The sequence below is a fragment of the Macaca nemestrina genome, chromosome 10 (assembly GCF_043159975.1).
Source record: "Macaca nemestrina isolate mMacNem1 chromosome 10, mMacNem.hap1, whole genome shotgun sequence".
Taxonomy (NCBI): domain Eukaryota; kingdom Metazoa; phylum Chordata; class Mammalia; order Primates; family Cercopithecidae; genus Macaca; species Macaca nemestrina.
The window spans coordinates 64,152,981-64,179,850 of NC_092134.1; the positions used below are offsets into that span (position 1 = coordinate 64,152,981).

Consider the following 26,870-nt stretch of genomic DNA (forward strand, 5'->3'; position numbering starts at 1 on the left):
AAATGTGTAGCAGAGCCGGTAATGGCTCGGTCAACGCAAAATGTTGACGATAATCAATTACAGGAAGTGATATATCTTGAAACATTAAAATTAGAAGAGAGAGGTCCAGAATTAGCAGAGCCATCAGAGTCTAAACCACGATGGCCAACTCCTCTTACAGCAGCTCAGATGCCTGTAACTTTACAACCTCAAATGCAGGTCAAGTACAAACTCCAAAAGAAGATCAAATAGAAAAAGATAGAGTCTCTGTCATGGCAATGACAATCCAAATACAGTGTCCACAATATCAGCCGGAAGAAAATAAGACCCAGCCACCAGTAGCCTATCAATACTGGCCGCCAGCCGAACTTCAGTATCGGCTGCCCCCAGAAAATCCATATGGACAGCCAGGAACATTTCCAGCGCCACAGCACAGGGTGCCATATCCTCAGCCGCTCACCATGAGACTTAATCCTACAGCACCGCCTAGTACACAGGGTAGTGTAAGGCAAGAAAACAAGGAGATATTGAAGCATGGCAATTCCTGGTAATATTAGACTCAAGACCACCTGGAGAAGGGGCCCATGAGGGAGAGCCTCCCATAGCTGAAGCCAGATATGAGTCCTTTTCTATAAAAAAGCTAAAAGAAATGAAAGAGGGAGTAAAACAGTATGGACCCAGCTCTCCTTACATGAGAACATTATTAGATTCCATCGCTCATGGACATAGACTCATTCCTTATGATTGGGAGATTCTGGCAAAATCATCACTCTCACCCTCTCAATCTTTACAATTTAAGACTTGGTGGATTGATGAGGCACAAGAACAGGTCCGAAGAAGTAGGACTGCCAATCCTCCAATTAACATAGACGCAGATCAACTATTAGGAATAGGTCAAAATTGGAGCACTGCTAGCCAACAAGTAATAATGCCAAATGAGGCCATTGAGTAAATTAGGGCTACCTGCCTTAGGGCCTGGGAGAAAATCCAAGACCCAGGAACCACCTGCCCCTCCTTGAATACAATAAGACAAGGCTCTAAAGAGCCCTACCCTGATTTTGTAGCAAGACTTCAAGATGCTGCTCAAAAGTCAATTACCAATGAGAATGCCCGTAAGGTCATAGTGGAGTTGATGGCATATGAAAAAGCCAATCCTGATTGTCAGTCAGCCATTAAGCCTTTAATAGGAAGGGTTCCATCTCAGAGTACGTTAAAGCCTGCGATGGAATTGGAGGAGCTATGCATAAAGCTATGCTTATGGCTCAAGCAATCACAGGAGTTGCTTTAGGAGGACAAGTTAGAATATTTGGGGGAAAATGTTACAATTGTGGTCAAATTGGTCATCTAAAAAAGAATTGCCTAGTCTCAGATAAACAAAATGTAACTACTGAAGCTACTACAACAACAGATAAAGAGCCACCTGGCCTATGTCCAAGATGTAAAAAGAGAAAACATTGGGGTCATCAATGTCGTTCTAAATTTGATAAAAATGGGCAACCACTGTCGGGAAACGAGAGGAGAGGACAGCCTCAGGCCCTGCAACCAACTGGGGCATTCCCAATTCAGCCTTTTGTTCCTCAGGGTTTTCAGGAACAACAACCCCCACTGTCACAAGTGTCTCAGGGAATAAGCCAGTTATCACAATACAGCAGTTATCCCCCGCCACAAGCGGCAGTGCAGCGGTAGATTTATGCACCATACAAGCAGTCTCTCTGCTTCCAGGGGAGCCTCCATGAAAAATCCCCACAGGGGTATACGGCCCATTGCCTGAGGGGACTATAGGAGGAATCTTAGGAAGATCAAGTTTAAATCTAAAGGGAGTTCAAATTCATACTGGTGTGGTTGATTCAGACTATAAAGGCGAAATTCAATTGGTTATTAGTTCCTCAATTCCTTGGAGTGCCAGTCCAGGAGACAGGATTGCTCAATTATTACTCCTACTTTATATTAAAGTTGGAAACAGTGAGATAAAAAGAACAGGAGGGTTTGGAAGCACTGATCCGGCAGAAAAGGCTGCATATTGGGCAAGTCAGGTCTCTGAGAGCAGACCTGTGTGTAAGGCCATTATTCAAGGAAAAGAGTTTGAAGGGTTGGTAGACACTGGAGCAGATGTCTCTGTCATTGCTTTAAATCAGTGGCCAAAAAATTGGCCTGAACAAAAGGCTGTTACAAGACTTGTCGGTGTAGGCACAGCTTCAGAAGTGTATCAAAGTACAATGATTTTACATTGTTTAGGGCCAGATGATCAAGAAAGTACTGTTCAGCCAATGATTACTTCAATTCCTGTTAGTCTATGGGGTCGAGATTTGTTACAACAATGGGGTGCGGAAATCATTATGCCCGCTCCATTATACAGCCCCACGAGTCAAAAAATCATGACTAAGATGGGATATATACCAGGAAAGGGATTAGGAAAAAATGAAAATGGCATTAAAGTCCCAATTAAGACTGAGAAAAATCAAGAAAGGAATAGGGTATCCTTTTTAGGGGCGGCCACTGTAGAGCCGCCTAAACCCATTCCATTAACTTGGAAAACAGAAAAACCGGTATGGGTAAATCAGTGGCCGCTACCGAAACAAAAACTGGAGGCTTTACATTTATTAGCAAAGGAACAATTAGAAAAGGGACACATTGAGCCTTCATTCTCGCCCTGAAATTCTCCTGTATTTGTAATTCAGAAAAAATCAGGCAAATGGCATATGTTAATGGACTTAAGAGCCGTAAATGCCGTAATTCAACCCACGGGGCCTCTTCAACCCGGACTGCCCTCTCCGGCCATGATCCCAAAAGACTGGCCTTTAATTATAATTGATCTTAAGGATTGCTTTTTTACCATTCCTCTGGCAGAGCAGGATTGTGAAAAATTTGCCTTTACTATACCAGCCATAAAAAATAAAGAACCAGCCACCAGGTTTCAGTGGAAAGTATTACCTCAGGGAATGCTTAATAGTCCAACTATTTGTCAAACTTTTGTAGGTCAAGTCCTTCAACCAGTTAGAGACAAATTGTTCAGATTGTTCTATCGTTCACTATATTCATGCTATTTTATGTGCTGCAGAAACAAGAGACAAATTAATTGACTGTTACACATTTCTGCAAGCAGAGGTTGCCAACGCAGGACTAACAATAGCATCTGATAAGATCCAAACCTCTACTCCTTTTCATTATTTAGGGATGCAGATAGAAAAGAGAAAAATTAAGCCACAAAAAATAGAAATAAGAAAAGACACATTAAAAACATTAAATGACTTTCAGAAATTGTTAGGCGATATTAATTGGATTCGGCCAACTCTAGGCATTCCTACTTATGCCATGTCAAATTTGTTCTCTATCCTTAAAGGAGACCCAGACTTAAATAGTAAAAGAATATTAACCCCAGAGGCAACAAAAGAAATTTTTTTTTTTTTTTTTTTTTTTTTTTGAGACGGAGTCTCGCTCTGTCGCCCAGGCTGGAGTGCAGTGGCCGCATCTCAGCTCACTGCAAGCTCCGCCTCCCGGGTCTACGCCATTCTCCTGCCCCAGCCTCCCGAGTAGCTGGGACTACAGGCGCCCGCCACCTCACCCGGCTAGTTTTTTGTATTTTTTAGTAGAGACGGGGTTTCACCGTATTAGCCAGGCTGGTCTCGATCTCCTGACCTTGTGATCCGCCCGTCTCGGCCTCCCAAAGTGCTGGGATCACAGGCTTGAGCCACCGCGCCCGGCCAACAAAAGAAATTAAATTAGTGGAAGAAAAAATTCAGTCAGAGCAAATAAGTAAAATAGATCCCTTAGCCCCACTCCAACTTTTGATTTTTGCTACTGCACATTCTCCAACAGGCATCATTGTTCAAAATACTGATCTTGTGGAGTGGTCATTCCTTCCTCACAGTACAATTAAGACTTTTACATTGTACTTGGATGAAATAGCTACATTAATTGGTCAGGCAAGATTACAAATAATAAAATTGTGTGGTAATGACCCAGACAAAATAGTTGTTCCCTTAACCAAGGAACAAGTTAGACAAGCCTTTATCAATTCTGGTGCATAGCAGATTGGTCTTGCTGATTTTGTGGGAATTATTGATAATCATTACCCAAAACCAAAAATCTTCCAGTTTTTAAAATTGACTACTTGGATTTTACCTAAAATTATCAGACATGAACCTCTAGAAAATGCTCTGACAGTATTTACTGATGGTTCCAGCAATGGAAAAGCAGCTTACACAGGGCCAAAAGAGCGAGTAATCAAAACTCAATATCAATCGGCTCAAAGGGCAGAGTTGGTTTCAGTCATTACAGTGTTACAAGATTTTAATCAACCTGTTAATATTATATCAGATTCTGCATATGTAGTACAGGCTACAAGGGATGTTGAGACAGCTCTAATTAAATATAGCACGGATGATCAGTTAAACCAGCTGTTCAATTTACTACAACAAACTGTAAGAAAAAGGAATTTCCCATTTTATATTACTCATATTCGAGCACACACTAATTTACCAGGACCTTTAACTAAAGCAAATGAACAAGCTGACTTACTGGTATCCTCTGCATTCATAAAAGCACAAGAACTTCATGCTTTGACTCATGTAAATGCAGCAGGGTTAAAAAACAAATTTAATGTCACATGGAAACAGGCAAAAGATATAGTACAACATTGCACCCAGTGTCAAGTACTACACCTGCCCACTCAAGAGGCAGGAGTTAATCCCAGAGGTCTGTGTCCTAATGCATTATGGCAAATGGATGTTACACATGTACCTTCATTTGGAAAATTATCATATGTTCATGTAACAGTTGATACTTATTCACATTTCATATGGGCAGCCTGCCAGACAGGAGAAAGTACTTCCCATGTTAAAAAACACTTATTATCTTGCTTTGCTGTAATGGGAGTGCCAGAAAAAATTAAAACTGACAATGGACCAAGATATTGTAGTAAAGCTTTCCAAAAATTCTTAAATCAGGGGAAAATTACACATACAACAGGAATTCCTTATAATTCCCAAGGACAGGCTATAGTTGAAAGAACTAATAGAACACTCAAAACTCAGTTAGTTAAACAAAAAGAAGGGGGAGACAGTAAGGAGTGTACCACTCCTCAGATGCAGCTTAATCTAGCACTCTATACTTTAAATTTTTTAAACATTTATAGAAATCAGACTACAACTTCTGCAGAACAACATCTTACTGGTAAAAAGAACAGTCCACATGAAGGAAAACTGATCTAGTGGAAAGACAACAAAAATAAGACATGGGAAATAGGGAAGGTGATAACCTGGGGAAGAGGTTTTGCTTGTGTTTCACCAGGAGAAAATCAGCTTCCTGTTTGGATACCCACTAGACATTTGAAGTTCTACAAAGAACCCATCGGAGATGCAAAGAAAAGTGCCTACACGGAGATGGTAGTGTGCCAGACTAGTCAAAGAATCCTGCGTCAAAATCGAGAGAACGAACAAGCCTTCGTCGCCATGGCACATTTATATAGACGGAAAGGGAGAGAGGATGTTACGGGAAGTCAGGGATCTTGAACGGAGGGACTGGCTGAAGCCATGGCAGAAAAACATAAAATGTAAAGATTTCATGGACATTTATTAGTTCTCCCAAATTAATACGTTTATAACTTCCTATGTCTGTCTTTACTTTAATCTCTTAATCCCATCATCTTTGTAAGCTGAAGAGGATATATGTCACCTCAGGACCCTGTGATGATTGCATTAACTGCACAAATTGTTTGTAGAGCATGTGTGTTTGAACAATATGAAATCTGGGCATCTTGAAAAAAGAACAGGATAACAGCGATGTTCAGGGAACAAGGGAGGTAACCTTGAACTGGCCGCCGGTGAGCTGGGATGGAACAGAGCCATATTTCTCCTCTTTTTAAAAGCAAATAGGAGAAATATCACTGAATTCTTTTTCTCAGCAAGGAATATCCCTGAGAAAGAAAATGAGCTCTGAGGGTAGGCCTATAAACGACCTCCTTGGAAGCGTGCCGCCTTTTACGGTTGAAGCCGAAGGGATGAAATAAGCCCCGGTCTCCTGTAGTGCTCCCAGGCTTATTAGGACGAGGAAATTCCCACCTAATAAATTTTGGTCAGACAGGTTGTCTGCTCTCAAACCCTGTTTCCTGATAAGATGTTATCAATGACAATGCTTGCCCGAAATTTCATTAGCAATTTTAATTTTAATTTTAATGCCATCCTGTGATCTCATCCTGCCTCCACTTGCTTTGTGATATTTTATTACTTTGTGAAGTATGTGATCTCTGTGTTGGTACCAGAAACTGAGGCAATTGCAGGAGTTGCTGATGGCCTCGCAAATCTTAACTCTGTCACTTTGGTTGAGACCATCTAAAGTACTACTATTGTAAATTTCATATTAATCCTTGTGTGCCTATTCTGTCTGCTGTTAGTTGGCAGGTATACCCAACAGTTCCAAAGAGACAGCGACCATTGAGAACGAGCCATGATGACAATGGTGGTTTTGTTGAAAAGGGGAAAATGTGGGGAAAAGAAAGAAAGATCAGACTGTTACTCTGTCTATATAGAAAGAAGTAGACATAAGAGACTCCATTTTGTTCTGTATTTGAGACGCTGTTAATCTGTGACCCTACCCCCAACCTTGTCCTTGCAAGAGACACGTGCTATGGTGACTCAAGGTTTAAAGGATTTTGGGCTGTGCAGGGTGTGCTTTGTTAAACAAGTGCCTGAAGGCAGCTTGCTGGTTAAATGTCATCACCATTCTCTTAATCTCAAGTACCCAGGGATACGCACACTGCCAAAAGTCGCAGGGACCTCTGCCTAGGAAAGCTAGGTATTGTCCAAGGTTTCTCCCCATGTGATGGTCTGAAATATGGCCTCGTGGGAAGGGAAAGACCTGATCGTCCCCCAGCCTGACACCTGTGAAGAGTCTGTGCTGAGGAGGACTAGTACAAGAGGAAAGAAGGCCTCTTGGCGGTTGTTGGCAGCTGAGATAGAGAAAAGCATCTGTCTCCTGCCCGTCCCTGGGCAATGGAACATCTCAGTATAAAACCCGATTGTATGTTCTGTTTACTGAGAAAGGAGAAAACCGCCTTAGGGCGAAAGGTGGGACTTGCTAGCGCAATGCTGCTCTTTATGCAGTAAAAAGGTTTATGGAGATGTTTGCATATGCATATCAAGGCACAGCACTTTTCCTTAAACTTATTCATGTCACAGAAAACTTTATTCATATGTCTTACTGCTGACTTTCTCCCTACAATGATCCTATTATCCTGACACTTCCTTTTCTTTAAGATGGTGAAGATAACTATCAATAAATACTAAGGGAACTCAGGGCCCACTTTTTCTTTCTCTATACTTTGTCTCTGTGTCTCATTTCTTTTCTCAAGTCTCTCGTTCCACCTAACGAGAAACACCCACAGGTGTGGAGGGGCAGGCCACCCCTTCAAAATATTAGCGGTATTAGTGGTGACAGTGGACAATCTTGCTTTATTCCTAATCTTAGAGAAAAAGCTTTCAATCTTTCTCCACTGAGTGTCATATATGACCTATATATACATATATATAAAGAGACAGGGTCTCGCTATGTTGCCCAGGCTGGGGCACAGTGGCTATTCACAGGCGTGATTCCACTACTGATCAGCACAGGAGTTTTGACCTGCTCCTTCTCCGACCTGGGCCAGTTCACCCCTCCTTAGGCAACCTGGTTGTCCCCCACTGTGCAAGGTCACCATATTGATGCCCAACTTAATACAGACACCTGATCAGCATAGCGCACCACAGCCCAGAACTTCTGGGCTCAAGTGATCCTCTTGCCTCGGCCTCTGAGTAGCCAGGAATACAGGCATGTGCCATCATGCCCAGGTGACCTTTATTCGATTGAGGTGAATTCCTTATCTACCTATTTTGTTGCTACTGTATTAATCCAAAATGTTGGTCCATAGTTTTCTTGTTGTATTTTTGTTTTCAGTATCAGGGTACTGCTATAAACCTCTCTCTCACTTCTACTTTCACTGCATTCCATAAGTGTGATATGTTGCCTTTTTCTTTTCATTTATTTCCAGATAGTTTCTAAATTCACTGGTGTTTTCTTCTCTGACCATTCATCAAGAGGGCACTGCTTAGTTTCCACAAATTCATGAACTTTGTTTTCCTTCTGCTATTGATTTATTGTTTTATTTCATTGTGATTGGAGAAGATACTTCGTATGATTTCAATCTCCTTAAATTTGTCAAGATTTGTTTTACGGCCTAACATGTGGTCTATCTTGGAGAATGCTCCACGAGTACTTAAGAATGTGTATTCTGCTGTTATTGAGTGGACATCAGTTAGAGACAACTGATCTATACTGTTGTTCATGTCTTCTGTTTCCTTGTCGATCTTCTGTATGGTTGTTCTGGCCATAAATGGAAGAGGAGTATTATGTCTCCTGCTATTACTGTGTTGCTGTTAATTTCTTCTTTCAGTCCTGTCAGTGCTTCACCTATGTGGGAGTTCTAACATTAGATGTGTATATATTTATAGTTGTTATACGTTCCTGATGAATGGACCCTTTATCATTACATAACATCCTTTCTTGTCCTCCTGACAGTTTCTATTTAAAGACTATCTTGTTTAATATTATATATGGCTACCCCTGCTCTCTTTTAGCTTCCTATTTACATGGAACTGTTTTCCACCCCTTCACATTTAGATTTTGTGTGTCCCTAAGTCTAAGGTAAGTCTCTTGTAAAGAGCATATAGTTGGACCTTGTTTTTTTTTTTTTTTTAAAAATCCATTCAGCCAATCTATGTCTTTAATTAGTGTTCATCACATCTACCTTTAAAGTAATTGCTGATAGGAAATAACTCACTATTGCCATTTTGTTGTTTTCTGTATGTCATGTAGCTTTTTTGTCCCTACTTTCTTCCCTTGCTGTCTTTTTTGTTTTGTTGTGTTTTTTGTTTGTTTCTTTTGTAGTGACACGCTTTGATTCCCTTCTCATTTCCCTTTGTGTATATTTTATAGGTATTTTCTTTGAAGTTACCATTGCAATTACATAAAACACCTAAACATTGTAACATTCTATTTGAAACAGCTAACAACTTCATTCATGTATAAAAACTCTACTCCTTTACATCTCTGCCCCCCTTCACTTTGTAATTAATAACACAATTTCCTTTTTTTTTTTTTATAATGAGTATCCATTAACTCAAATATATAATTACTTTTTACACTTTTGTTTTTTGTATTCAAAACCGGTACCTGGGCATGGTGGTGCACACTTGTAGCCCCAACTACTCAGAGGGTAAGGCAGGAGGACTGCTTGAGCCCAAAAATTCAAGACCAGCTTGGGCAACAAAGCTAGACCCCACCTTTAAAAATAATAAATGATAAATTCTATGCTAGAATTAAATGTAATTTACACACCTACATTACAATATTATAGGTCTGTATATATTTCTATGCATTTACCTTATCAGGAAGTTCTGTGCTTTGAATATATCATCCCATTCCCTTCTAGTCTGCAAGGTTTCTGCTGGGAAATCTGCTAATAATTAAAAGCCCTCTTGTACATGATGAGTGCTTTTCTCTTGCTGCTTTCTTGATTCTCTGTTTTTGATAGTTTATTATGATGTGTCTTGGTGTGGTCTCTTGAGATTTATCTTTGCTGGCATTTTCTTAGTTTCTTTTATATGTCGGTTTCTCTCATATCTAGGAATTTTTTTTGCTGTTATTTCTTTAAATAGGTCTGTGCCTTTTTCTCTATTTTCCTTCTGAAACTCCCATAATGTGGTTCTATTTGATGGCGTCCCATAAGCCCTTTAGGCTCTCTTCATATGTTTTCATTCTCCTATGCCTCAGCAATTTTGAAAGTCCTGTCTTTGAGTTCACTGATTTTTTCTTCTGCCTTTCCAAGTCTGTTCATTTCCTATAGAGATTTTTTTTTCCATTCAGTTATTCTTCAGTTGCAGAATTTGTTTGGTACTTCTTTACAGTTTCTGTCTCTTTGATGATACTCTCAATCTGTTTATCCATGATTTTCTTGGTTTTGTTTAGCTATCTATGCTCTATTTTAATTAAGCATTTTTATAATGGTATTTCTTAATTCTCTGGCACCTCATTTACCTCCATTTATTTCAAGTTGGTTTGTGGAAATTTAATTGGTTTCTTAAATGTGCCATGTTTCCATTTCTTTGTTATGTCTCATTAATTTTTGTTGGGATTTTAGTATTGAAGAATCAGCCATCTCACCCAGATTTTCTCATCTCGTTTTCTATATCAAAGACTTTCTCCATTCAGCCTGGCTAGAGATTCTAGAGGCTTCTTAAGCCTTTTCTGGGAATGCATCCTCTTTAGGCTTGTGTGTGAATTCTGCTTGAAGAGGTCTGCGGTTCTAATCAGAAGTTCCCCTGCAATACCGTGGCATCTTGGGTGCTATAGCAAGTCATGGAACTGGAGCTTCGCCTAGTGTCTGTCTGTGGTACTGCAGACTCCAGAGCAGTTGGCTCCCAGAGATTACAGCTGGTGCCCCGTTGCTGTTAGTGCTCAGATTCAGGCAAAAATACAGAAAGCAGTCCCTCGGCCAGGCCCCCAAAACTTAGAATGTTGGATATGTATGTTCTATATATATCTGTTCTATATATGTATGTTCTATATATACCTTTCCCTCTGCAGATAGAAGTTTGAAGGTTTCCTCCCAATTGCTCCACACTGTGTAGGGGTTGGGGGGCTGGGAGGCTCTGGCAAGTGACAAGTCGCTGAATTTACCTACCTGGATTTGATGCCGTTGATTTTAGTCTCACCTGTGGTAAAGCAACCTGTAACTGGTTTCTGGACTTCTCACAGAGGAATCTGGTCTATTATTGTTAAATGCATTTATCCATGACAGAAGAAGGGTCTTGGGCTTCCTGTTCCATCACCTTGCTGACATGCTACAGTACTCTTTTAAAGACCATTTCTGGGATGGGCACAGTGGCTCACGCCTGTAATACTCACACTTTGGGAGGCCAAGGCAGGAGGATAACTTGAGTCCAGGAGTTCAAGACCAGCCTGGGCAACATAGTAAGACCTCATCTCTACAAAATTTTTAAAAAATTGCCAGGCTTGGTGGTGAATACTTGTAGTCCCAGTCACTTGGGAGGCTGAGGTGGGAGGACTGCTTGAGCCCAGGAGGTTGAGGCTGCAATGAGCCATAATCACATCACTGCACTCCAGCCTGGGTGACAGGACAAGACCCAATCTCCACAAACAAGCAGGCAAACAATAAAACTGTTTTCACTATCTCCCCTCTTATTCCCTCCTCAGTTCACTCAAATCATCCTTTTGTCCTCACCACTCCACTCAAACCATACTACTCAGCCACTAATGAACTTAATTGTCAAATCAAATGGTCAATTCAGTCTTCATCTTAGTCAATCCTTCAGTAGTATGCCAGACACTTAATGTTTCTCCCTCTTTTATGAAACTTTGCTTCAAGGCCACCCAACTCCCCAACTTTAAATTTTTTTCTCTTTCTCTCAGCTCTCATACCTCACAGGTTGTCCCCTCAGTCTTCTTTATTGAGTCACTCTAATTTTCTCTATCTTAAATATAGAACCCCAGGGTTCAGCCTGCTGACCTTTTAACTATCATTCTCTCAGTGATCTCATCTGGTCCCATTGCTTTAAATACTATTTATACACCCATAGTTGCCACAATTTTTTTTTTTTTTTTTTTTTTTTTTTTGAGACGAGTCTCACTCTGTCACCCAGTGGCACGATCTCGGCTCACTGCAACCTCCACCTCCTGGGTTCAAGCAATTCTCCTGCTTCAGCCTCCCGAGTAGGTGGGACTACAGGTGCCCGCCACCACACCTGGCTAATTTTTTTTGTATTTTTAGTAGAGACTGGGTTTCACCGTGTTAGCCAGGATGGTCTTGATCTCCTGACCTCATGATCTGCCTGCTTTGGCCTCCCAAAGTGCTGGGATTACAGGCTTGGGCCACCACGCCTGGCCCTATACTTCCCACAGTTCTCTCTCTAGCCCTGACACTGACCTTGAATTCCCAATATGTATATTCAAAGGACTACTTGATGTGTCCACTTGGTGGTCTGTTTTCTCAAACTCAACATACCCAGCATGAAATTTTTGATACCTACCCCCTCAAAAGTTTCCACCCCATTCCCCAGTCTTCTTTCAGTATTAGATGACTTATTTTTTCCTTCATTTTCCTAGTCAAAAACTTTGGAGATCTTTTTTTCCTCATATTCACCTATACAGCAACAGATGAAGTTAGTTTTACCTTAAAAATAAACTCGGAATCTTTGTTTCCACTGCTATTACCCTAATCTAAGAAACTATACTTTTCTCTCTTACCCATATTAAAGCCTTTGCTTTAATTCCAATTAGTCCACCTGCTTCTGGAATTGGTCCCTAACAGCTTATTCTTCAAATAGTAACCAGTGATAAAATATAGGATTATACCTTATCTGCTCATATGCTGCCAAATTTTGTCATTCCCATATAAAGCCCTACAAAATCATGTCCCCAAATATCTTCTTGAAACCATTTCTGGTCATTCTTCTTTTCCCTCATTCTATCAGCCTTTTGCTGCCTCAATTACACTTTAGGGCACTTGCACTATTACTTCTGCGAGAATGTTTTCTCTGGCTGGCCACCGTGGCTCACACCTGTAATCCCAGCACTTTGGAAGGCCAAGGTTGGTGGGTCACCTGAGGTCAAGAGTTCGAGACAAGCCTGGCCAACATGGTGAAACTCCATCTCTACTAAAAATACAAAAAAAAATTAGCCAGCATGGTGGCGGCCACCTCAGCTACTCAGAAGGCTGAGGCAGGAGAATCGCTTGAACCTGGGAGGCAGAGGTTGCAGTAAGCCAAGGTCGCGCCATTGCACTCCAGCCTGGGCAACAAGAGTGAAACTCCATCTTAAAAAAAAAAAAGTGGTTTTCTCCCTGATAGCCACATGACTATCACTCCCTCTCTCTTTTCAGTTCTGTTCAAATCACACCTTATAAGGATCTTCCATGACAAACATATAGTAATACCTTGCTTCATATTGCTTAATAATTTTTAACACAAATCGATATATTTGATCACTGTCTGCCTTTCCTGACTATAAATAATCTTCAAAAGATGAGGGATGTTATGTTGTATTCACGGCTATGTTCATTTTGGCACCTGGATATGCGACCAGAATATTTGTTAAATGAATCCTACCTGAAGAGATACTAACTATATCTTATCTGATTCAGATCCCATGACCTCACATAAACTCTTCTTCCAAGACATAAGACATCCTGAATACTGCAGCACCACCTCTTTTTGGCTAACCCTGAAAAGTGCATATATGTGAAAGCCCAAAAAATGAAATTCCTGAGCTACATCTTTTCTAAGTTATTTCTATAAGATTCAACAAGATCTCAGACATAGCAGATTGGAAGCCCTACAGATTGAGCAAAATAGCTGGGTTCAGTGGCACGCACCTGTGGTCCCAGCTACTCAGGAGTCTGAGGCAGGAGGATCACTTGATCCTAGGAGTTCAAGTCTAGCCTGGGCAACATAGCGAGACCCTGTCTCTAAGAAGATTAAAATATTCACTGCTTCATGCAAATATTAGCTAATCTTGAAGTGGAGTTTTTAGTTTGACCCTAGCACAGTGCCTGACATCTAATGGGCAACTCAGTAATTCTGAATGAATGAATACACAGAACCCAACAGTACTTAAGGTTTCTCAAATGTTGGAAGACACTATTCATCATCACCAAAATCCTGGCTTCCCCAACACATCTTGGCAAGCTGTCATGTAATGGTAGTTGCTTTCAACAATGTTAAGGTTTAATCTGTCCTAGAAAGACTATGGTTCTGGTAATCTCTACCTTGGCCAATTTCTCCAGGAAGCAGGCTCCAATTGAGGTCATCATTCTGAGATTTGAGAGCTGTTAGGACTCTAAAAAGTATTTGGAAAAACGAGATACCACACCACCACAAGGGCAGAAATGGTTTGGCACAGGTAGATTACCACCAGGTGCAAACATGCCAGGAAGATATACAGGCTTAGCAGAGTGGCCCCAAGTTGCATGGAATTCTACAGCTGTCTGCTTCATAAGGGAGGATGATTGTTAGGTCCCCATTCAGGTACATTAATTGTACTGATCACTATGTCCCAATCAAGACTACAAATAGAGAAATTTTTGTGTGGCATCAACTGCAAATCAAAGTTTCAAACTGTTTACCTTGTTGTGGACCTAGAGATACCATAATTGGTAACTGAAGTCCTCCCAACCCCCAGTCCAGTACTTGGGATGCTGGTGATCAGGCCCTTGGCTTTGTCCACCTGGTGCTGTATGAAGACTAATTTTATGGCTATCTGGAGAGAAGTGGTGTTATATGCTCACTTCTGATAAATATAAGCCTTATACTCTCCTTTGATATTATTTGAAAGAAAATATATCAAAGCAGTAAGTTTCAAAATATGCTTTTGCAAACTACATGTTCCTCTCTCTCATGTTGAGATTCTCTGATAGAGCAGAAGACTGTTTATAACATTAACTATTTGTTACTTCCATGCGCTCACTGGACTATTATCTCCTACTTCAAGTAAAATGTACTAAAACAAAATTTCAGATAATATAAATAGAAAATTATTTAAAAGTAGTATTTGTCATGTTTTTGGAAAAATACCTAAGCATTATTTTAAATATTACTACCACCTTCTAGGTATGATGGTCAAACTCTAGAATTCAGCTAGACATACAATAGTAAGCATATTTCTATCATTTTATTGATTATAAAATACATCATACTTATGTATTAAAATACATACTGTCCAAAGAGTAAAAAGGCTTGGGTGCCAGCCATTCTGGTTGGTTACGGCACATTAGATGCCCTGTGAGACCTCCTCCTTGATTACATCCCTGTACCCTCCTGCTCCTAGAAAACTATGCTGAATTTTATTAATGGTTTCTTACGTTGCTTTTCTAATATGTCTCTAAATGTTAGAATCTCTAACATAAATGGAATACTGTGTGAATTCGTCTGTGACTTGCTTATTCCAGTAAAGAAGGTTTTTTTTTTCTTTTTTCTGAGAGTTTTGCTCTGTTGCCCATGTTGCAGTGCAGTGGCGTGACCTCGGCTCACTGCAGCCTCTGCCTCTTGGATTCAAGCAATTCTCTGCCTCAGCCTCCTGAGTAGCTGCGATTACAGGGTGCCTGCCACCACATCCGGCTAATTTTTGTAATTTTAGTAGAGACGGGGTTTCATCATCTTGGCCAGGCTGGTCTTGAACTCCTGACTTCGTGATCCACCGCACTTGGCCAATGTTAAGATCTTTTTATGTTCATGTGTATAACTAGTTCTTACATTTTCAGGTTCCACACTATTTTATTGTATGAATGTCCTACTATTTATTCTATTGGTGGATATTTGAGGTGTTTCCAGTTTTCTGCTATTACAAATGGTGTTGCTATAAACATTCTTGTAAATGTCTCCTAGTGTAAAGATATGAGTTTCTCCTGGGGATATATGCACATTTACTTTACCAAGTAATGTTAAACTAGATTCCAAAATCGTCGTATGAATTTATACCCCTTCCAGCAGTATTTTCCCTTGCACCATATACTAGCCAATAGATTACATTTTGAACATTTTTTTCCCAATATTGTAGGTAAAAAATGGCACCTGTGATTTTAATATGCACTTTCCAGAATAAAGTTAAATTTTATTTCATGTATTTATAAACTTTCTTCTGTGAAATGTCAGTTCATGTCTGTTGTCCATTTAAAAAAAATTTTCTTTGGGGCAGATCTGTTTATTACTAACATGGTGCAGTATAGTTTTAGCAAATTTAATTGTTTGTTTCTCAGTGACAATAATAATACAGATGGTCAAAAACAGGCAACAAAATCTCTTTTCTAGTTCCTTTACCTGGCCACCATTTTAAAAACACAAATTCTTCATATATATAGATATATTTATGTATTACTGTATGAAAACACATTTTAACAGACTTCACAGGTCATTTAAAGCTTCAGTTTAGAGTCATTCATGTGAAAAATCTCTCCATGGAATGTTCACTTAGAATTCCTCACTGGGATTCCAGTGTTCTGTTAGAAATGCAGAAGTCCTTCTTCAGTGCCGTGCTAGACGTTTTACCTTTGTTCATCACAACTTCCATTCAAGGGTTTCCTAACCTCACTTTTGTATCTTCATTTTTGTTTGCTTGACTAATTTCCTTTAGTATATTTTCAGGTAAGGTAGGTTGATACCTGTATAAATAATTGTATACACGAAGATGATAAACAAGGTATCCTAACTCATGCATAGTTGTAGAATCAACATAGTGAAAAGAAACTGCAAGATCAGAACAGCAACCAGGACTCTCTCGAGGAGGGTAATAGTTGTAATTCCAGTGCCAAAAGGTTCTGGGTAGATAACCTTTAATTAAATGTTCCGGCACAAAGGGATGAAAAGTTTCTTTTCCAGTGGTATCTCTGGAATCTCCTGCTTCTACATTTATAATTTCCATGCATCTCCCTGTGCTGTCTTCAATGGAGGAACTAAATGTACACTTGTCTTGTTTTAAATGCATCAACAAATCTCTTCAAGGCTTCTTTGCTTAGTACATATTCTGCACCTCCACTCAATGTAGTCCTGCTTTACATAGGGTTTTAATTTTCTCCCAAAGTAAATGGGTCCTTCAGGGTCATATTTTGAAAGAAGCCATCTCAAATTGTCTAGTATGACATACGTGTCATCATCTGCTTTCAAACACCAATCAGCATCTTCTAAATAATGTTCATGAACATACTGAAAAGCTTTGTTTTCCAGTATGGCTGATCTCTGCCTTCTTTGGTTTTCAATCTCACAGTAGTGAAGTCTTTATTTTCTTCTGAACTCATAACAACACTTTGTGACAATGCTAGGCCCACGTAACTTTGAGGCCTTTTTCTCTAGGTTTTAAGGGCTTGTCAAAACCCAGCGAAGAATTTTAACTTTCTGATAGAGGTTTTCAGCGATGTCGGTGTTCTCATCTTTATGTTGGCTAGAATCTGCATTGAAGTTCATTTGTCCTTCTAGATGATTGTGTCATTATCATCTGAATGCCTCGCATGAGAATCATTATGAAGCGTATTAGGCTGAGTGCCACCCTATTCTCCCAACAAAATACTAAATAGCTGAGAGCATTAAAAAAACACAAAAAATCCTATTGCCGATCCACAGAGGAAGGCTAACAAATTCAGCTAGGATTTAGAGGCCATTTCCCGAAAGTCTGTTTCTCATATCAGCCGTGGCTCCCTCTCACTCCTCCTGGGGGGCGGAAAGGAAGACGACTTGGGATCGGCGACCTTTGGTTCTCTGGGCAGCCGCAGAAGTGGCTTGCGGCCACGAGCCGAAACCGCCCGCTGCAGCCCAAATAATTCAGCAGCAGCGGCGGCAGCCCGAATTGCCCATTTTTCTATTGGGCTTCTATTGCTCTCATGTATGTATAGTTTATTACCTATTCTTGATAAAAGTCCTTTGTCAATTATCTGCGTTCCAGTATCTTCTCCCAGTCTGGGACTTTTCGTTTCACTCTTTTAATAATCAGTTCTTAATTTTATTCAAATTTATCAATCTTTCCCTTTATAATTTGTACTTTTATGTCTTTATTGTACTTTTACGTCTTACTTTTACGTGAACCCAGCATGATCACAAGGTCAGGAAATCGAGATCATCCTAACACGGTGAAACCCCATCTCTACTAAAAATACAAAAAATTAGCTGGGCGTGGTGGCGGCACCTGTAGTCCCAGCTACTCCAGAGGCTGTGGCAGGAGAACGGCGTGAACCCGGGAAGCGGAGCTTGCAGTGAGCTGAGTCTTAAGAACTCCTCCAATCCAAGGTCATACAACTATTTCCTATATTTTATTCTTAAAATTTTGAGTCTGGTTTTGCCTCTTACATTAAGTCCACATTTAATCCACCTAAAGTTGACATTTACATATGAGATTCCCATTCTATCATAAATCTAGTTTTCATAATATGTGGTTTCTAGTCTCTGTATATTGTTCCATGGTCTATTCCTGCATCAAGTCTGTATTATCTTACAATACAGCTTAGTATCTGGTAAGGCAAGTCTCACTCCATCTCCCTCTCGGTTATCATTTGCTTTGGAGCTTCCGTATAAAATTTAGAACCAGACAGTCATATTCAGTAACAAAAACAAACTTCTTGGGATATTATTCTGATTTGCATTGATGCTATAGATTTGGGAGGAGCTGTCACATTTAATGATACTGATTCCTCCTGCCCAACAACAGAAATACTGATGTCAACAATGCCAGTCTATAGAACACACTTTCAGGAGCAGATGTCCATTGATTTGGGTCTATCTTAATGTCTCTCAGTAAAGGTTTAAAACTTTCTACAAAGAGAACTTTGCACACCTCTTATTAAACACTAGTTACATTATATCTGGCTTCCAAATTGACTTTATATTAGTTGATCTTGCTAAATTTTTAAGTCTATTAACATTATATGTAGATTCTTTCACAATATATGTATCACCTCATATCTTCAAATAATGACCTCTAAGAATCAGTTCTACTGTCATATTCTCTGGGTTGGCTTTTCTGACTCCTAAGGTGGATCAATGCTCTGCTACTGAATCTTACAAGATATCTTACCTCACCTGTAAATGAGGAACACCAATAGTACTGTTTTTAACACTTACATGAAACAACATATGGGAAAGTGACCAGCATATATTAGTCTCTTTAGTTCCTTTCTTCCAGACAGTCAATTGTTTTTTCTTTGTATGCTCAAGGTATTTTGCACATTGCAATCACTTTGAGTTACTCACTGAATGAAAATTATTTCATTTCCTGGCTCCTAAAAAAACAGAAGTAATATTCATTGGCTTTATATCTCCTTCCTGAATACCACACACATAGATATTCAAATGCTATATATATATATACAGCCTATAATATGTTTTGACCTAGGGCTAAAAACAAAAAGCAGCATTACACAGCTAAATAAAATTAAGACCACTTTCTTACACCTACCACAAGAATTCTATTCAGAATGTTAAGATACTATAAATTTCCTCAAAAAAAAAAAAAAAAAAAGTTAAATGTATTCTCAGGCCAGGTGCAGTAGCTCATGCCTGCAAACCCAGCACTTTTGGGAGGCTGAGGAGGGTGCATCACTTGAGCCCAGGAATTTGAGACCAGCCTGGGCAACATGGCAAAATCTGCCTCTACAAAAAATACAAAAATCAGCTGGGTGTGGTGGTGCACACCTGTAGTCCCAGCTATGCGGAAGGCTTGAGCCCAGGAGGTTGAGGCTACGATGAGCCATGATCATGCCACTCTACTCCAGCCTGGGTGACAGAGTGAGACCCTACAAAAAAAATAACTATTATCTAAGGATTCTCTAAGGTGACAATCTAAATGCAAAATAACTTCTTTTTAAATGACTCTCATTGTGTGCACTAAGTAAACTTAGAAACATTTTCAGTATAAGAATGGAAATAAAAAGGGTTTGATTTGATTAGCTGACTCCACCATAATAGTCAAAATATTATTAGGTTAATTCTGGTTTGATAGATTAGAAAAGGATCTTTCAAATCTTTCTTGGTTCCTATATCAGATCTTCAGTTCCTGGGTCTGCCCTTTACTGGTTGTATTACTGAACTATTTCTTCAATTATTAAAATGGAATTACCAAATCATTATTTACTGATTCATTTTCTATATATGCCTATCTCTAGATGGAAGCACACAACATTTAAAAATATTTCAGCCACTGTAACAATCAAGAAATAGTTAAAAATAAGATACCCAATTTCCACCACTAAAATAGATATTTTTTAAAGCACTAGTTATTGAAAAGAATGTGGAGAAATACACATTTTCACATACATTGAGGGTAAAAGTAAATCGGGGCAATTTACTGTGTCAAAAAACTCAAATATTCATACTCTGAATCAAGCACTCCAAGAAATTCATTATTGGAAAACAGGTATTTGCACTAAGATTTACCTATAAGGAAATTCATTGTAGCATCCTTTATAATACTCAAAAACCTAGTGAAATAACCCGAACACCCAGTGGCAAGAACTGGTTAAAATTATGTTACAAGTTGAAACAGCAGGTAGCCATTAAAAGTAGTTTAAAGGCACAATCTGTCAATCTTTGATGTGCATACAAATCACTGGGGATCTTGCTCAAATGTAGGTTTTGATTTCACATGGTACATTTTGCACTTGTAACCAGTTCCCAGACCAGGTGATGCCAATGTTGCTACCCTGCAGACCATACTTTCAGGAGCAAACTTAAGAGCATTTAAGAAAATGTCAATACTCTAAAAGCCCTCAGTTGGCCCCACATAACCTAACTACATTCTCTCTATAAAACTGACTTAGTCACACAAAATACATCATATCCAAGAACTCATGCTACTAGTAATGTTTAGAGCCAGCTGTGTTTATTTCTAAACAATGTCAGTGTAATTTTGTTGTGATTTCATCACAATATTATGTAAACCAATGAAACAGAGTGCAAAAGAGAATTGGTTCGATGAAAACTAAGTTTACTCTGGCTTTTCTTTTTTTTTGAGACAGAGTCTGGCTCTGAGGCTGGAGTGCAGTGGCCGGATCTCAGCTCACTGCAAGCTCCGCCTCCTGGGTTTACGCCATTCTCCTGCCTCATCCTCCCGAGTAGCTGGAGTTTTTTGTATTTTTTAGTGGAGACGGGGTTTCACCGTGCTAGCCAGGATGGTCTCGATCTCCTGACCTCGTGATCCGCCCGTCTCGGCCTCCCAAAGTGCTGGGATTACAGGATTGAGCCACCGCGCCCGGCCTGGCTTTTCTTTTTGAGACAGGGTCTCACTGTCGCCCAACCTGGGGTGCAGTGGGACAATCTTCACTTGCTGCAGCCTCGACCTACCAGGCTCAGGCGATCAATCCTGACACATCAGTCTCCTGAGTAGCTGGGACCACAAGCCTGTGCCACCACACCCAGCTATTTTTTGTATTTCTGTAGAGATGGGGTTTCACCATGTTACCCAGGGTAGAACTCCTGAGCTCAAGCGATCCACCTACCTTGGCCTCCCAAAGTGCTGGGATTACAGACATGAGCCACTGTGCCTGGCAAGTACTTTGTGAAGTCTCAATAAAAATGAGCTGCTTTAAAAACTGCCATTGACAATGAAACAACCACTTGTCCCCATTAGGATGACTACTATCAGATAAAAAGAAAAGCACAAGTATTGTTAAGGATGTACAGAATCTACAATCCTCATGCACTGCTGGTGAGAACGTAAAATGGCATAGTGGCTGTGGGAAAGTTTCACGATTCCCCAAAAAGTTAAACATAGAATTACCATTACCCAGCAATTTCACTCCTATATACCCAGAACTGAAAACAGGGACTTAAAAGATAGTTGTACACCTATGTTCATAGTAGCATTATTCACAATGTTCAAAAGGTAGAAACAGGCTGTCCACTGACAGATAGATAAACATGTGGCATATATGTACATAAAATGGGATGATATTCAGCCACATATTGACACATGCTACAACATGAATGAATCTTAAAAACGTAAGTGAAATAGCCGGGCGCGGTGGCTCACGCCTGTAATTCCAGCACTTTGGGAGGCCGAGGTGGGCGGATCACGAGGTCAGGAAATCGAGATCATCCTGGCTAACATGGTGAAACCCCGTCTCTACTACAAATATAAAAAATTAGCTGGGCGTGGTGGCAGGCACCTGTAGTCCCAGCTACTCTGGAGGCTGTGGCAGGAGAATGGCGTGAACCCGGGAAGCGGAGCTTGCAGTGAGCTGAGATTGCACCACTGCACTCCAGTCTGGGCAACAGAGCGAGAGTCCATCTCAAAAAACCAAAAACATACTAAGTGAAATAAACTAGACCCGAAACACAAATATTGTATGATTCTATTTATATGATGTACCCAGAACAGGCAAATTCAGACACAGATGTACAACAGAGATGATCGGGGGCTGGGGATAGGGTGGGAATGGGGAGTTACTGTTTAATGGGTAGAGTTTGTTTGGGATGATGGAAAAGTTCTGGAAATGGATAGTGGTGATGGTTGCAAAACACTGTGAATGTATTTAATGTCACTGAATTGTATGCTTAAAAATGGTTAGAATGCCAACTTCCATATGCTTTACAATTTTAAACATGCTGACACAGCTCTTACAAATAGTTGCTAACAAGACAGTGAGGCAGAACTATAATTCAAGATCACTCATTCAAATATTAACATTTGCTTGCCCCACACTGATGCAGACACTTGGGATTTAACAGATATTACAATAAGATCCTTGCTTTCATGGGACTTTATATTTGAATGAACAAGCAAAATATATAGTTAGGTTGTAAATGCTTGTGAAGAGTAAAGAATAAAACAGAGTTAAGGGAGGTAGCAGTTTCCATTCAATAGAATGGTAAAAACAAACCTCACTGAGATTCTTCTCAGGCAGCTATCTCCAGCATTCCAGTCAGGGAAAATGGCCCACACAAAGGCTCAGACACAAGATGATACCTCGCCTGTTTGAAAAACAAAGGCCAGAGTGGCTAGAATGGAGTGAGCATGGGGAAAGGTACTGGCAGATCTAGTCAGAGGTAAGAGGAGCCAAATTGGTGCGGCAGCTCACGCCAGTAATCCCAGCACTTTGGGGGGCTGAAGCAGGAGGAGCCTGAGTTCAGGAGTTTTGAGTCCAGCCTTGGCAAGATGGCAAAAAGCCTATCTCTACAAAACACAAAAATTAGCCAGGCGTGGTGGTGCGCACCTCCAGCTACTCAGGAAGCTGGGGTGGGAGAATTGCTTGTGATAAGGAGATGGAGGTTGCAGTGAGCCTGAGATTATGCTACTACACTCCAACCAAGGTGAGAGACTCTATCTCAAAAAAAAAAGGGGGCGGGGGAGGGAGAGCAAATCATGAACTTTTGTCAGGACTGCAGCTTTACTCTGATAGAAATGAAGAGCGGGCTGGGTGAGGTGGCTCAAACCTGTAATCTTAGTGCTTGGGAAGTTGAGGTGTGAGGATTGTTTGAACCCAAGAGTTCAAGGTTGCTGTGAGCTACAGTCACACCATTGCAATCCAACCTGGGTGACAGAGATCTTGTCTCTTAAATGAATGGGGAGCCACTGCAGGATTTTTAAGAAACAATATAGATTGAAAGCTATACTGACAACAGACTGTGCAGTGGCCAAGACAGAGAGCAACCCCAGCATTAGTAAGAGGTCCCAGGTATCTTTTGGTGGTAGAGACAAAGTATTTCCCTGTAGATGGAGTGTGAGGAGTCAAGAGTGATCTGTTTTGGGTCTACACAAATGAAATGATAGTATTTATATTCGCTGTTGGGTAAGACTGTGGGTTGAGCAGGTAGGTGGTACGGGAGAGGAGGGGCTGAAATATTAGCCCATCTGAATTGGAAATATAAATTTGGAAACTGACAGCATATAAATCCTACAGCCATGAGACTGGATAAGAGAACCAAGTGTAGAGACAAGTCCCCTGGAAGTGCCCTCAAAATTAAAAGGTTAGGGGAAACAGCAAAGGAAACTAAAAAGAATATAAATTTGACTCCCTGCTTTTAACCTTTTCTATTAACCGATCAAATAACTAGTCTTGGCCAAATCTAATTAAAGGGCACGTTTTTCCGTGTGTGTGCAAGCGGAAGAAACAACTATTAGAAGATAAATTACTGTAGATAACTTACTGCCCAGGTACGCATAATAGAGGTAAGAGAAGTTGGGCCATTCGTCTTTTAGTGTTCATTCATAGATGTAGTAAGTCAAGGAAAACATAAAATGGACTGCTACAGAAGTTTATAGGTAGGCAGTCTCTCACTGTACACAAACACAGCATGTGTTTACAATGTGAAATATAAAAGGCTCAAGTTTACATACTTGGAGTAGAATGGGCTTCCAGTATCCTTGGATCAATTTCTGAGTTGTATAAAAATGACTTCATCAGAAAAGTGTTTACAATAGATAATCTAAGATACACCATTGTGAAAAGGCAGCCATCACTAAAATCCTTTAATAACTTAGTAGCTCCAGTTTTCACATTCTGCAAATCACTTTTGACTGTATTCTTAGGTTAGATGCCTAGGAAGATTCTTGCATTTTGTGTTAAGGTAATTTTTTCCCCTCACTTGAGGAAAGTTGAAGAGGTCATGATGTAAAAAAAATAATCTATTTCAGGGGGAATAAAGAGCTGAAGTGGTACACATGGCTGGTTCCTATACTGTACTGGGGAGGGGTCCAATTTCTAGATCAGTGCCAACATTTCCCACACGTTATACCCACCTACCTCATATCTAATATGACAGCCATAGTAATTGTGTAGGTAGAACCTGTAGAAGTATTTACAGGAGACTACAAGATACCACACTAAAATGCTATGGCCTATCTTACACAAAAGTATCTAACACTGTATCTTGTAGAGTAGGTACTCAACATTGGTGCAAATGAACATTTTAAAGTCATGTGTTCCTAAATGGTTAGTTTGGGTATCAGTAAAGCTTAAAATCTTATGATGGTGGCAGCTTAGTATCATGACATTCAGTAAATAACTGAAAAATCATTCTAACCTCTACTCACTATATTCTGCTAGTCATAACCTTTCAGAGCCCACTGCCTCCCTTTTAAGAGTAGAACACTGGCCAGGTGTGGTGACTCACGCCTGTAATCTCAAAAATTTGGGAGGCCAACGCAGGAAGATAGCTTGAGCCCAAGAGTTTGAGACCAGCGTGGGCAACAGGGCAAAACCCCATGCCTATCAAAACTGTAAAAAAAGCCAGGCATGGTGGCATGCACCTGTGATCCCAGCCACTCAGGAGGCAGAGGTAGGACTGCTGGAGCGTGGGGAAGGCTGCAGTGAGCCATGATCACACCACTGCGCTGCAGCCTGAGTGACAGCAAGATCTTGTCTCAAAAAAAGAAAAACAAAAAAAGAATACTGTCTTACAGGATAATTAAGAAACTAATGAAGCAATAGGTACAAAAACTATTTTTAAAAAACACTGATGTGTGACCAGGCACAGTGGCTCATGCCTGTAATCCCAGCACTTTGGGAGGCGAAGGCAGACGGATCACTTGAGCCCAGGAATTCAAGACCAGCTTGGCCAACATGATGAAAAGCCATCTCTACTAAAACTACAAAAAAAAATTGGCCAGGCGTGATGGCTCACACCTATAATCTCAGCTGCTCGGGATGCTGAGTCTTGAGAATCACTTGAACCTGGGAGGCAGAGGTTGCAGTGAGCCAAGATCACACCACTGCATTCCAGCTTGAGTGAGAGAGCAAGACTGTCTCAAAAAATAGTGTTCATGGCAATCCCTTAACAACAGCAGGACAGCATCAGTGTGTTCTTCAGCTGGGTTGACAACCGTTAAACTGAAAACTGAGGAAGACAATTACTGCCGTCTCCGTCCCATAGCTTGATCCATCTACCCTCTCCCAGGGGACGAATGTGTTACTAGGTGGATTGCCACCATAAAAATGGGCGCTGAATCTTAGATAGCAAATCCTGACAATCTCACAGATCAACACCGTTACTTCTAAACTAAGCCATGCCCACACCACAATGCCCTCAATTTCCATTTCAAAGAAAACATAAGTCACTAAATATGACATCTTAAAATTTCTACCACGCACCTACAGCCCACAAACTTCTATTTTTATCTACCCTTATCTTCTCTCCTGACAGGAAGGGGTGTTTCTCTTTTATCTGTTCTTTTACCAATTTAATCTGCAGCCAAGAAGCTTTTTGAAATGCTGATTGTGACACTTCACACAATTCAGTGATTCCACATGACTCTTAGGACAATCTTTAATATGACCTACAAGCTCTGGAGAGCCTAGCCTTGCCAACTGCTCGAGCTCCACACATAAGGCTATGTTCCTCACTCCCTGCTTCAGCCAAACTGGCATTCTTTCAGTTCCTACTAGAATGCTCCTCTTGCCAAAAGCCCTTTTTGCAAGTCTGTGCTTAAAAGGTACTTCCCTCTCCCATTCACCAAGTAAAGTCATTTTTTTCCCTACAGATCTCAGCATTACATTAAAGCAGTAAATTTTTAAAAAGTTTTTCTATAAAATGATTATTGATTTTTGACAGGTAAAGTATATATCATTTATCTGAAACTGACAATAGCTTATCAGAACTGATATACCATATAAAAATCCAAGAACTATTAATGAACTATGAACGACCAAGAACAGCACTGGAAATCACTTCTAATAATTATTATTTCATGGTAATGGCTCTGAAACAAAACTAGGAAGACTGGGAAAAATCTGTCCACAAATCTTTTGTAAAAAAAGCATCTCTCTTTCACTAAATCAGGTCTTGAACTGAGTCTTACGTACTGTGGCATCTGGCCAAAAAATATTCCTAATGATCTTCTCTTAAAGTTAAATGCCCTCACAGGGCAGAGACGAGAGTCTCAACTAATTCAACACAAATGGGGATTGATCAATGGAAAGATGTAACAAACAGTAATAGGAAATCTAACAAAAACCTGAACCATAATTTTAGTGGAGGCATGGAAAGGGATCCCAGTGATGGTAATATTATTTCTCATGTTCATATTCACTTGTTTATAAGTTACCTTTAACATACTCTGAAGCTTGCAGGTTGAAATCTGAGACCTGATATTAACAGCTGAAACAGAAATATCTACTGAAATCACAAGTCTGTTACTGTTTCAAAAGTACCCCATAATGTTTCCAAGCTAACTAGTAAAATATTTTTGCTGCAAACATTTCTACTTGATTAAACTCTAGTGAGGTTAATGATCCTCTAAAACTAGACAAATTCTTTCTGAATCTTTGATTTAAAAACAATATAACAGCCTGGAAATCTGTCAGGCCTCTTAATCCTAATTTTAGCCCAATTATCAGTTGCTTTAAAGAGCACCAAAATGTCAATACA

The 26,870-nt window shown here is 40.1% G+C and overlaps 1 pseudogene; it reads right to left on the reverse strand.

Annotated features, from left to right (window-relative positions):
- Positions 1–2,125: 2,125 nt before the first annotated feature.
- On the reverse strand, positions 2,126–26,870 carry LOC139356709 (glycoprotein-N-acetylgalactosamine 3-beta-galactosyltransferase 1 pseudogene; annotated as a pseudogene).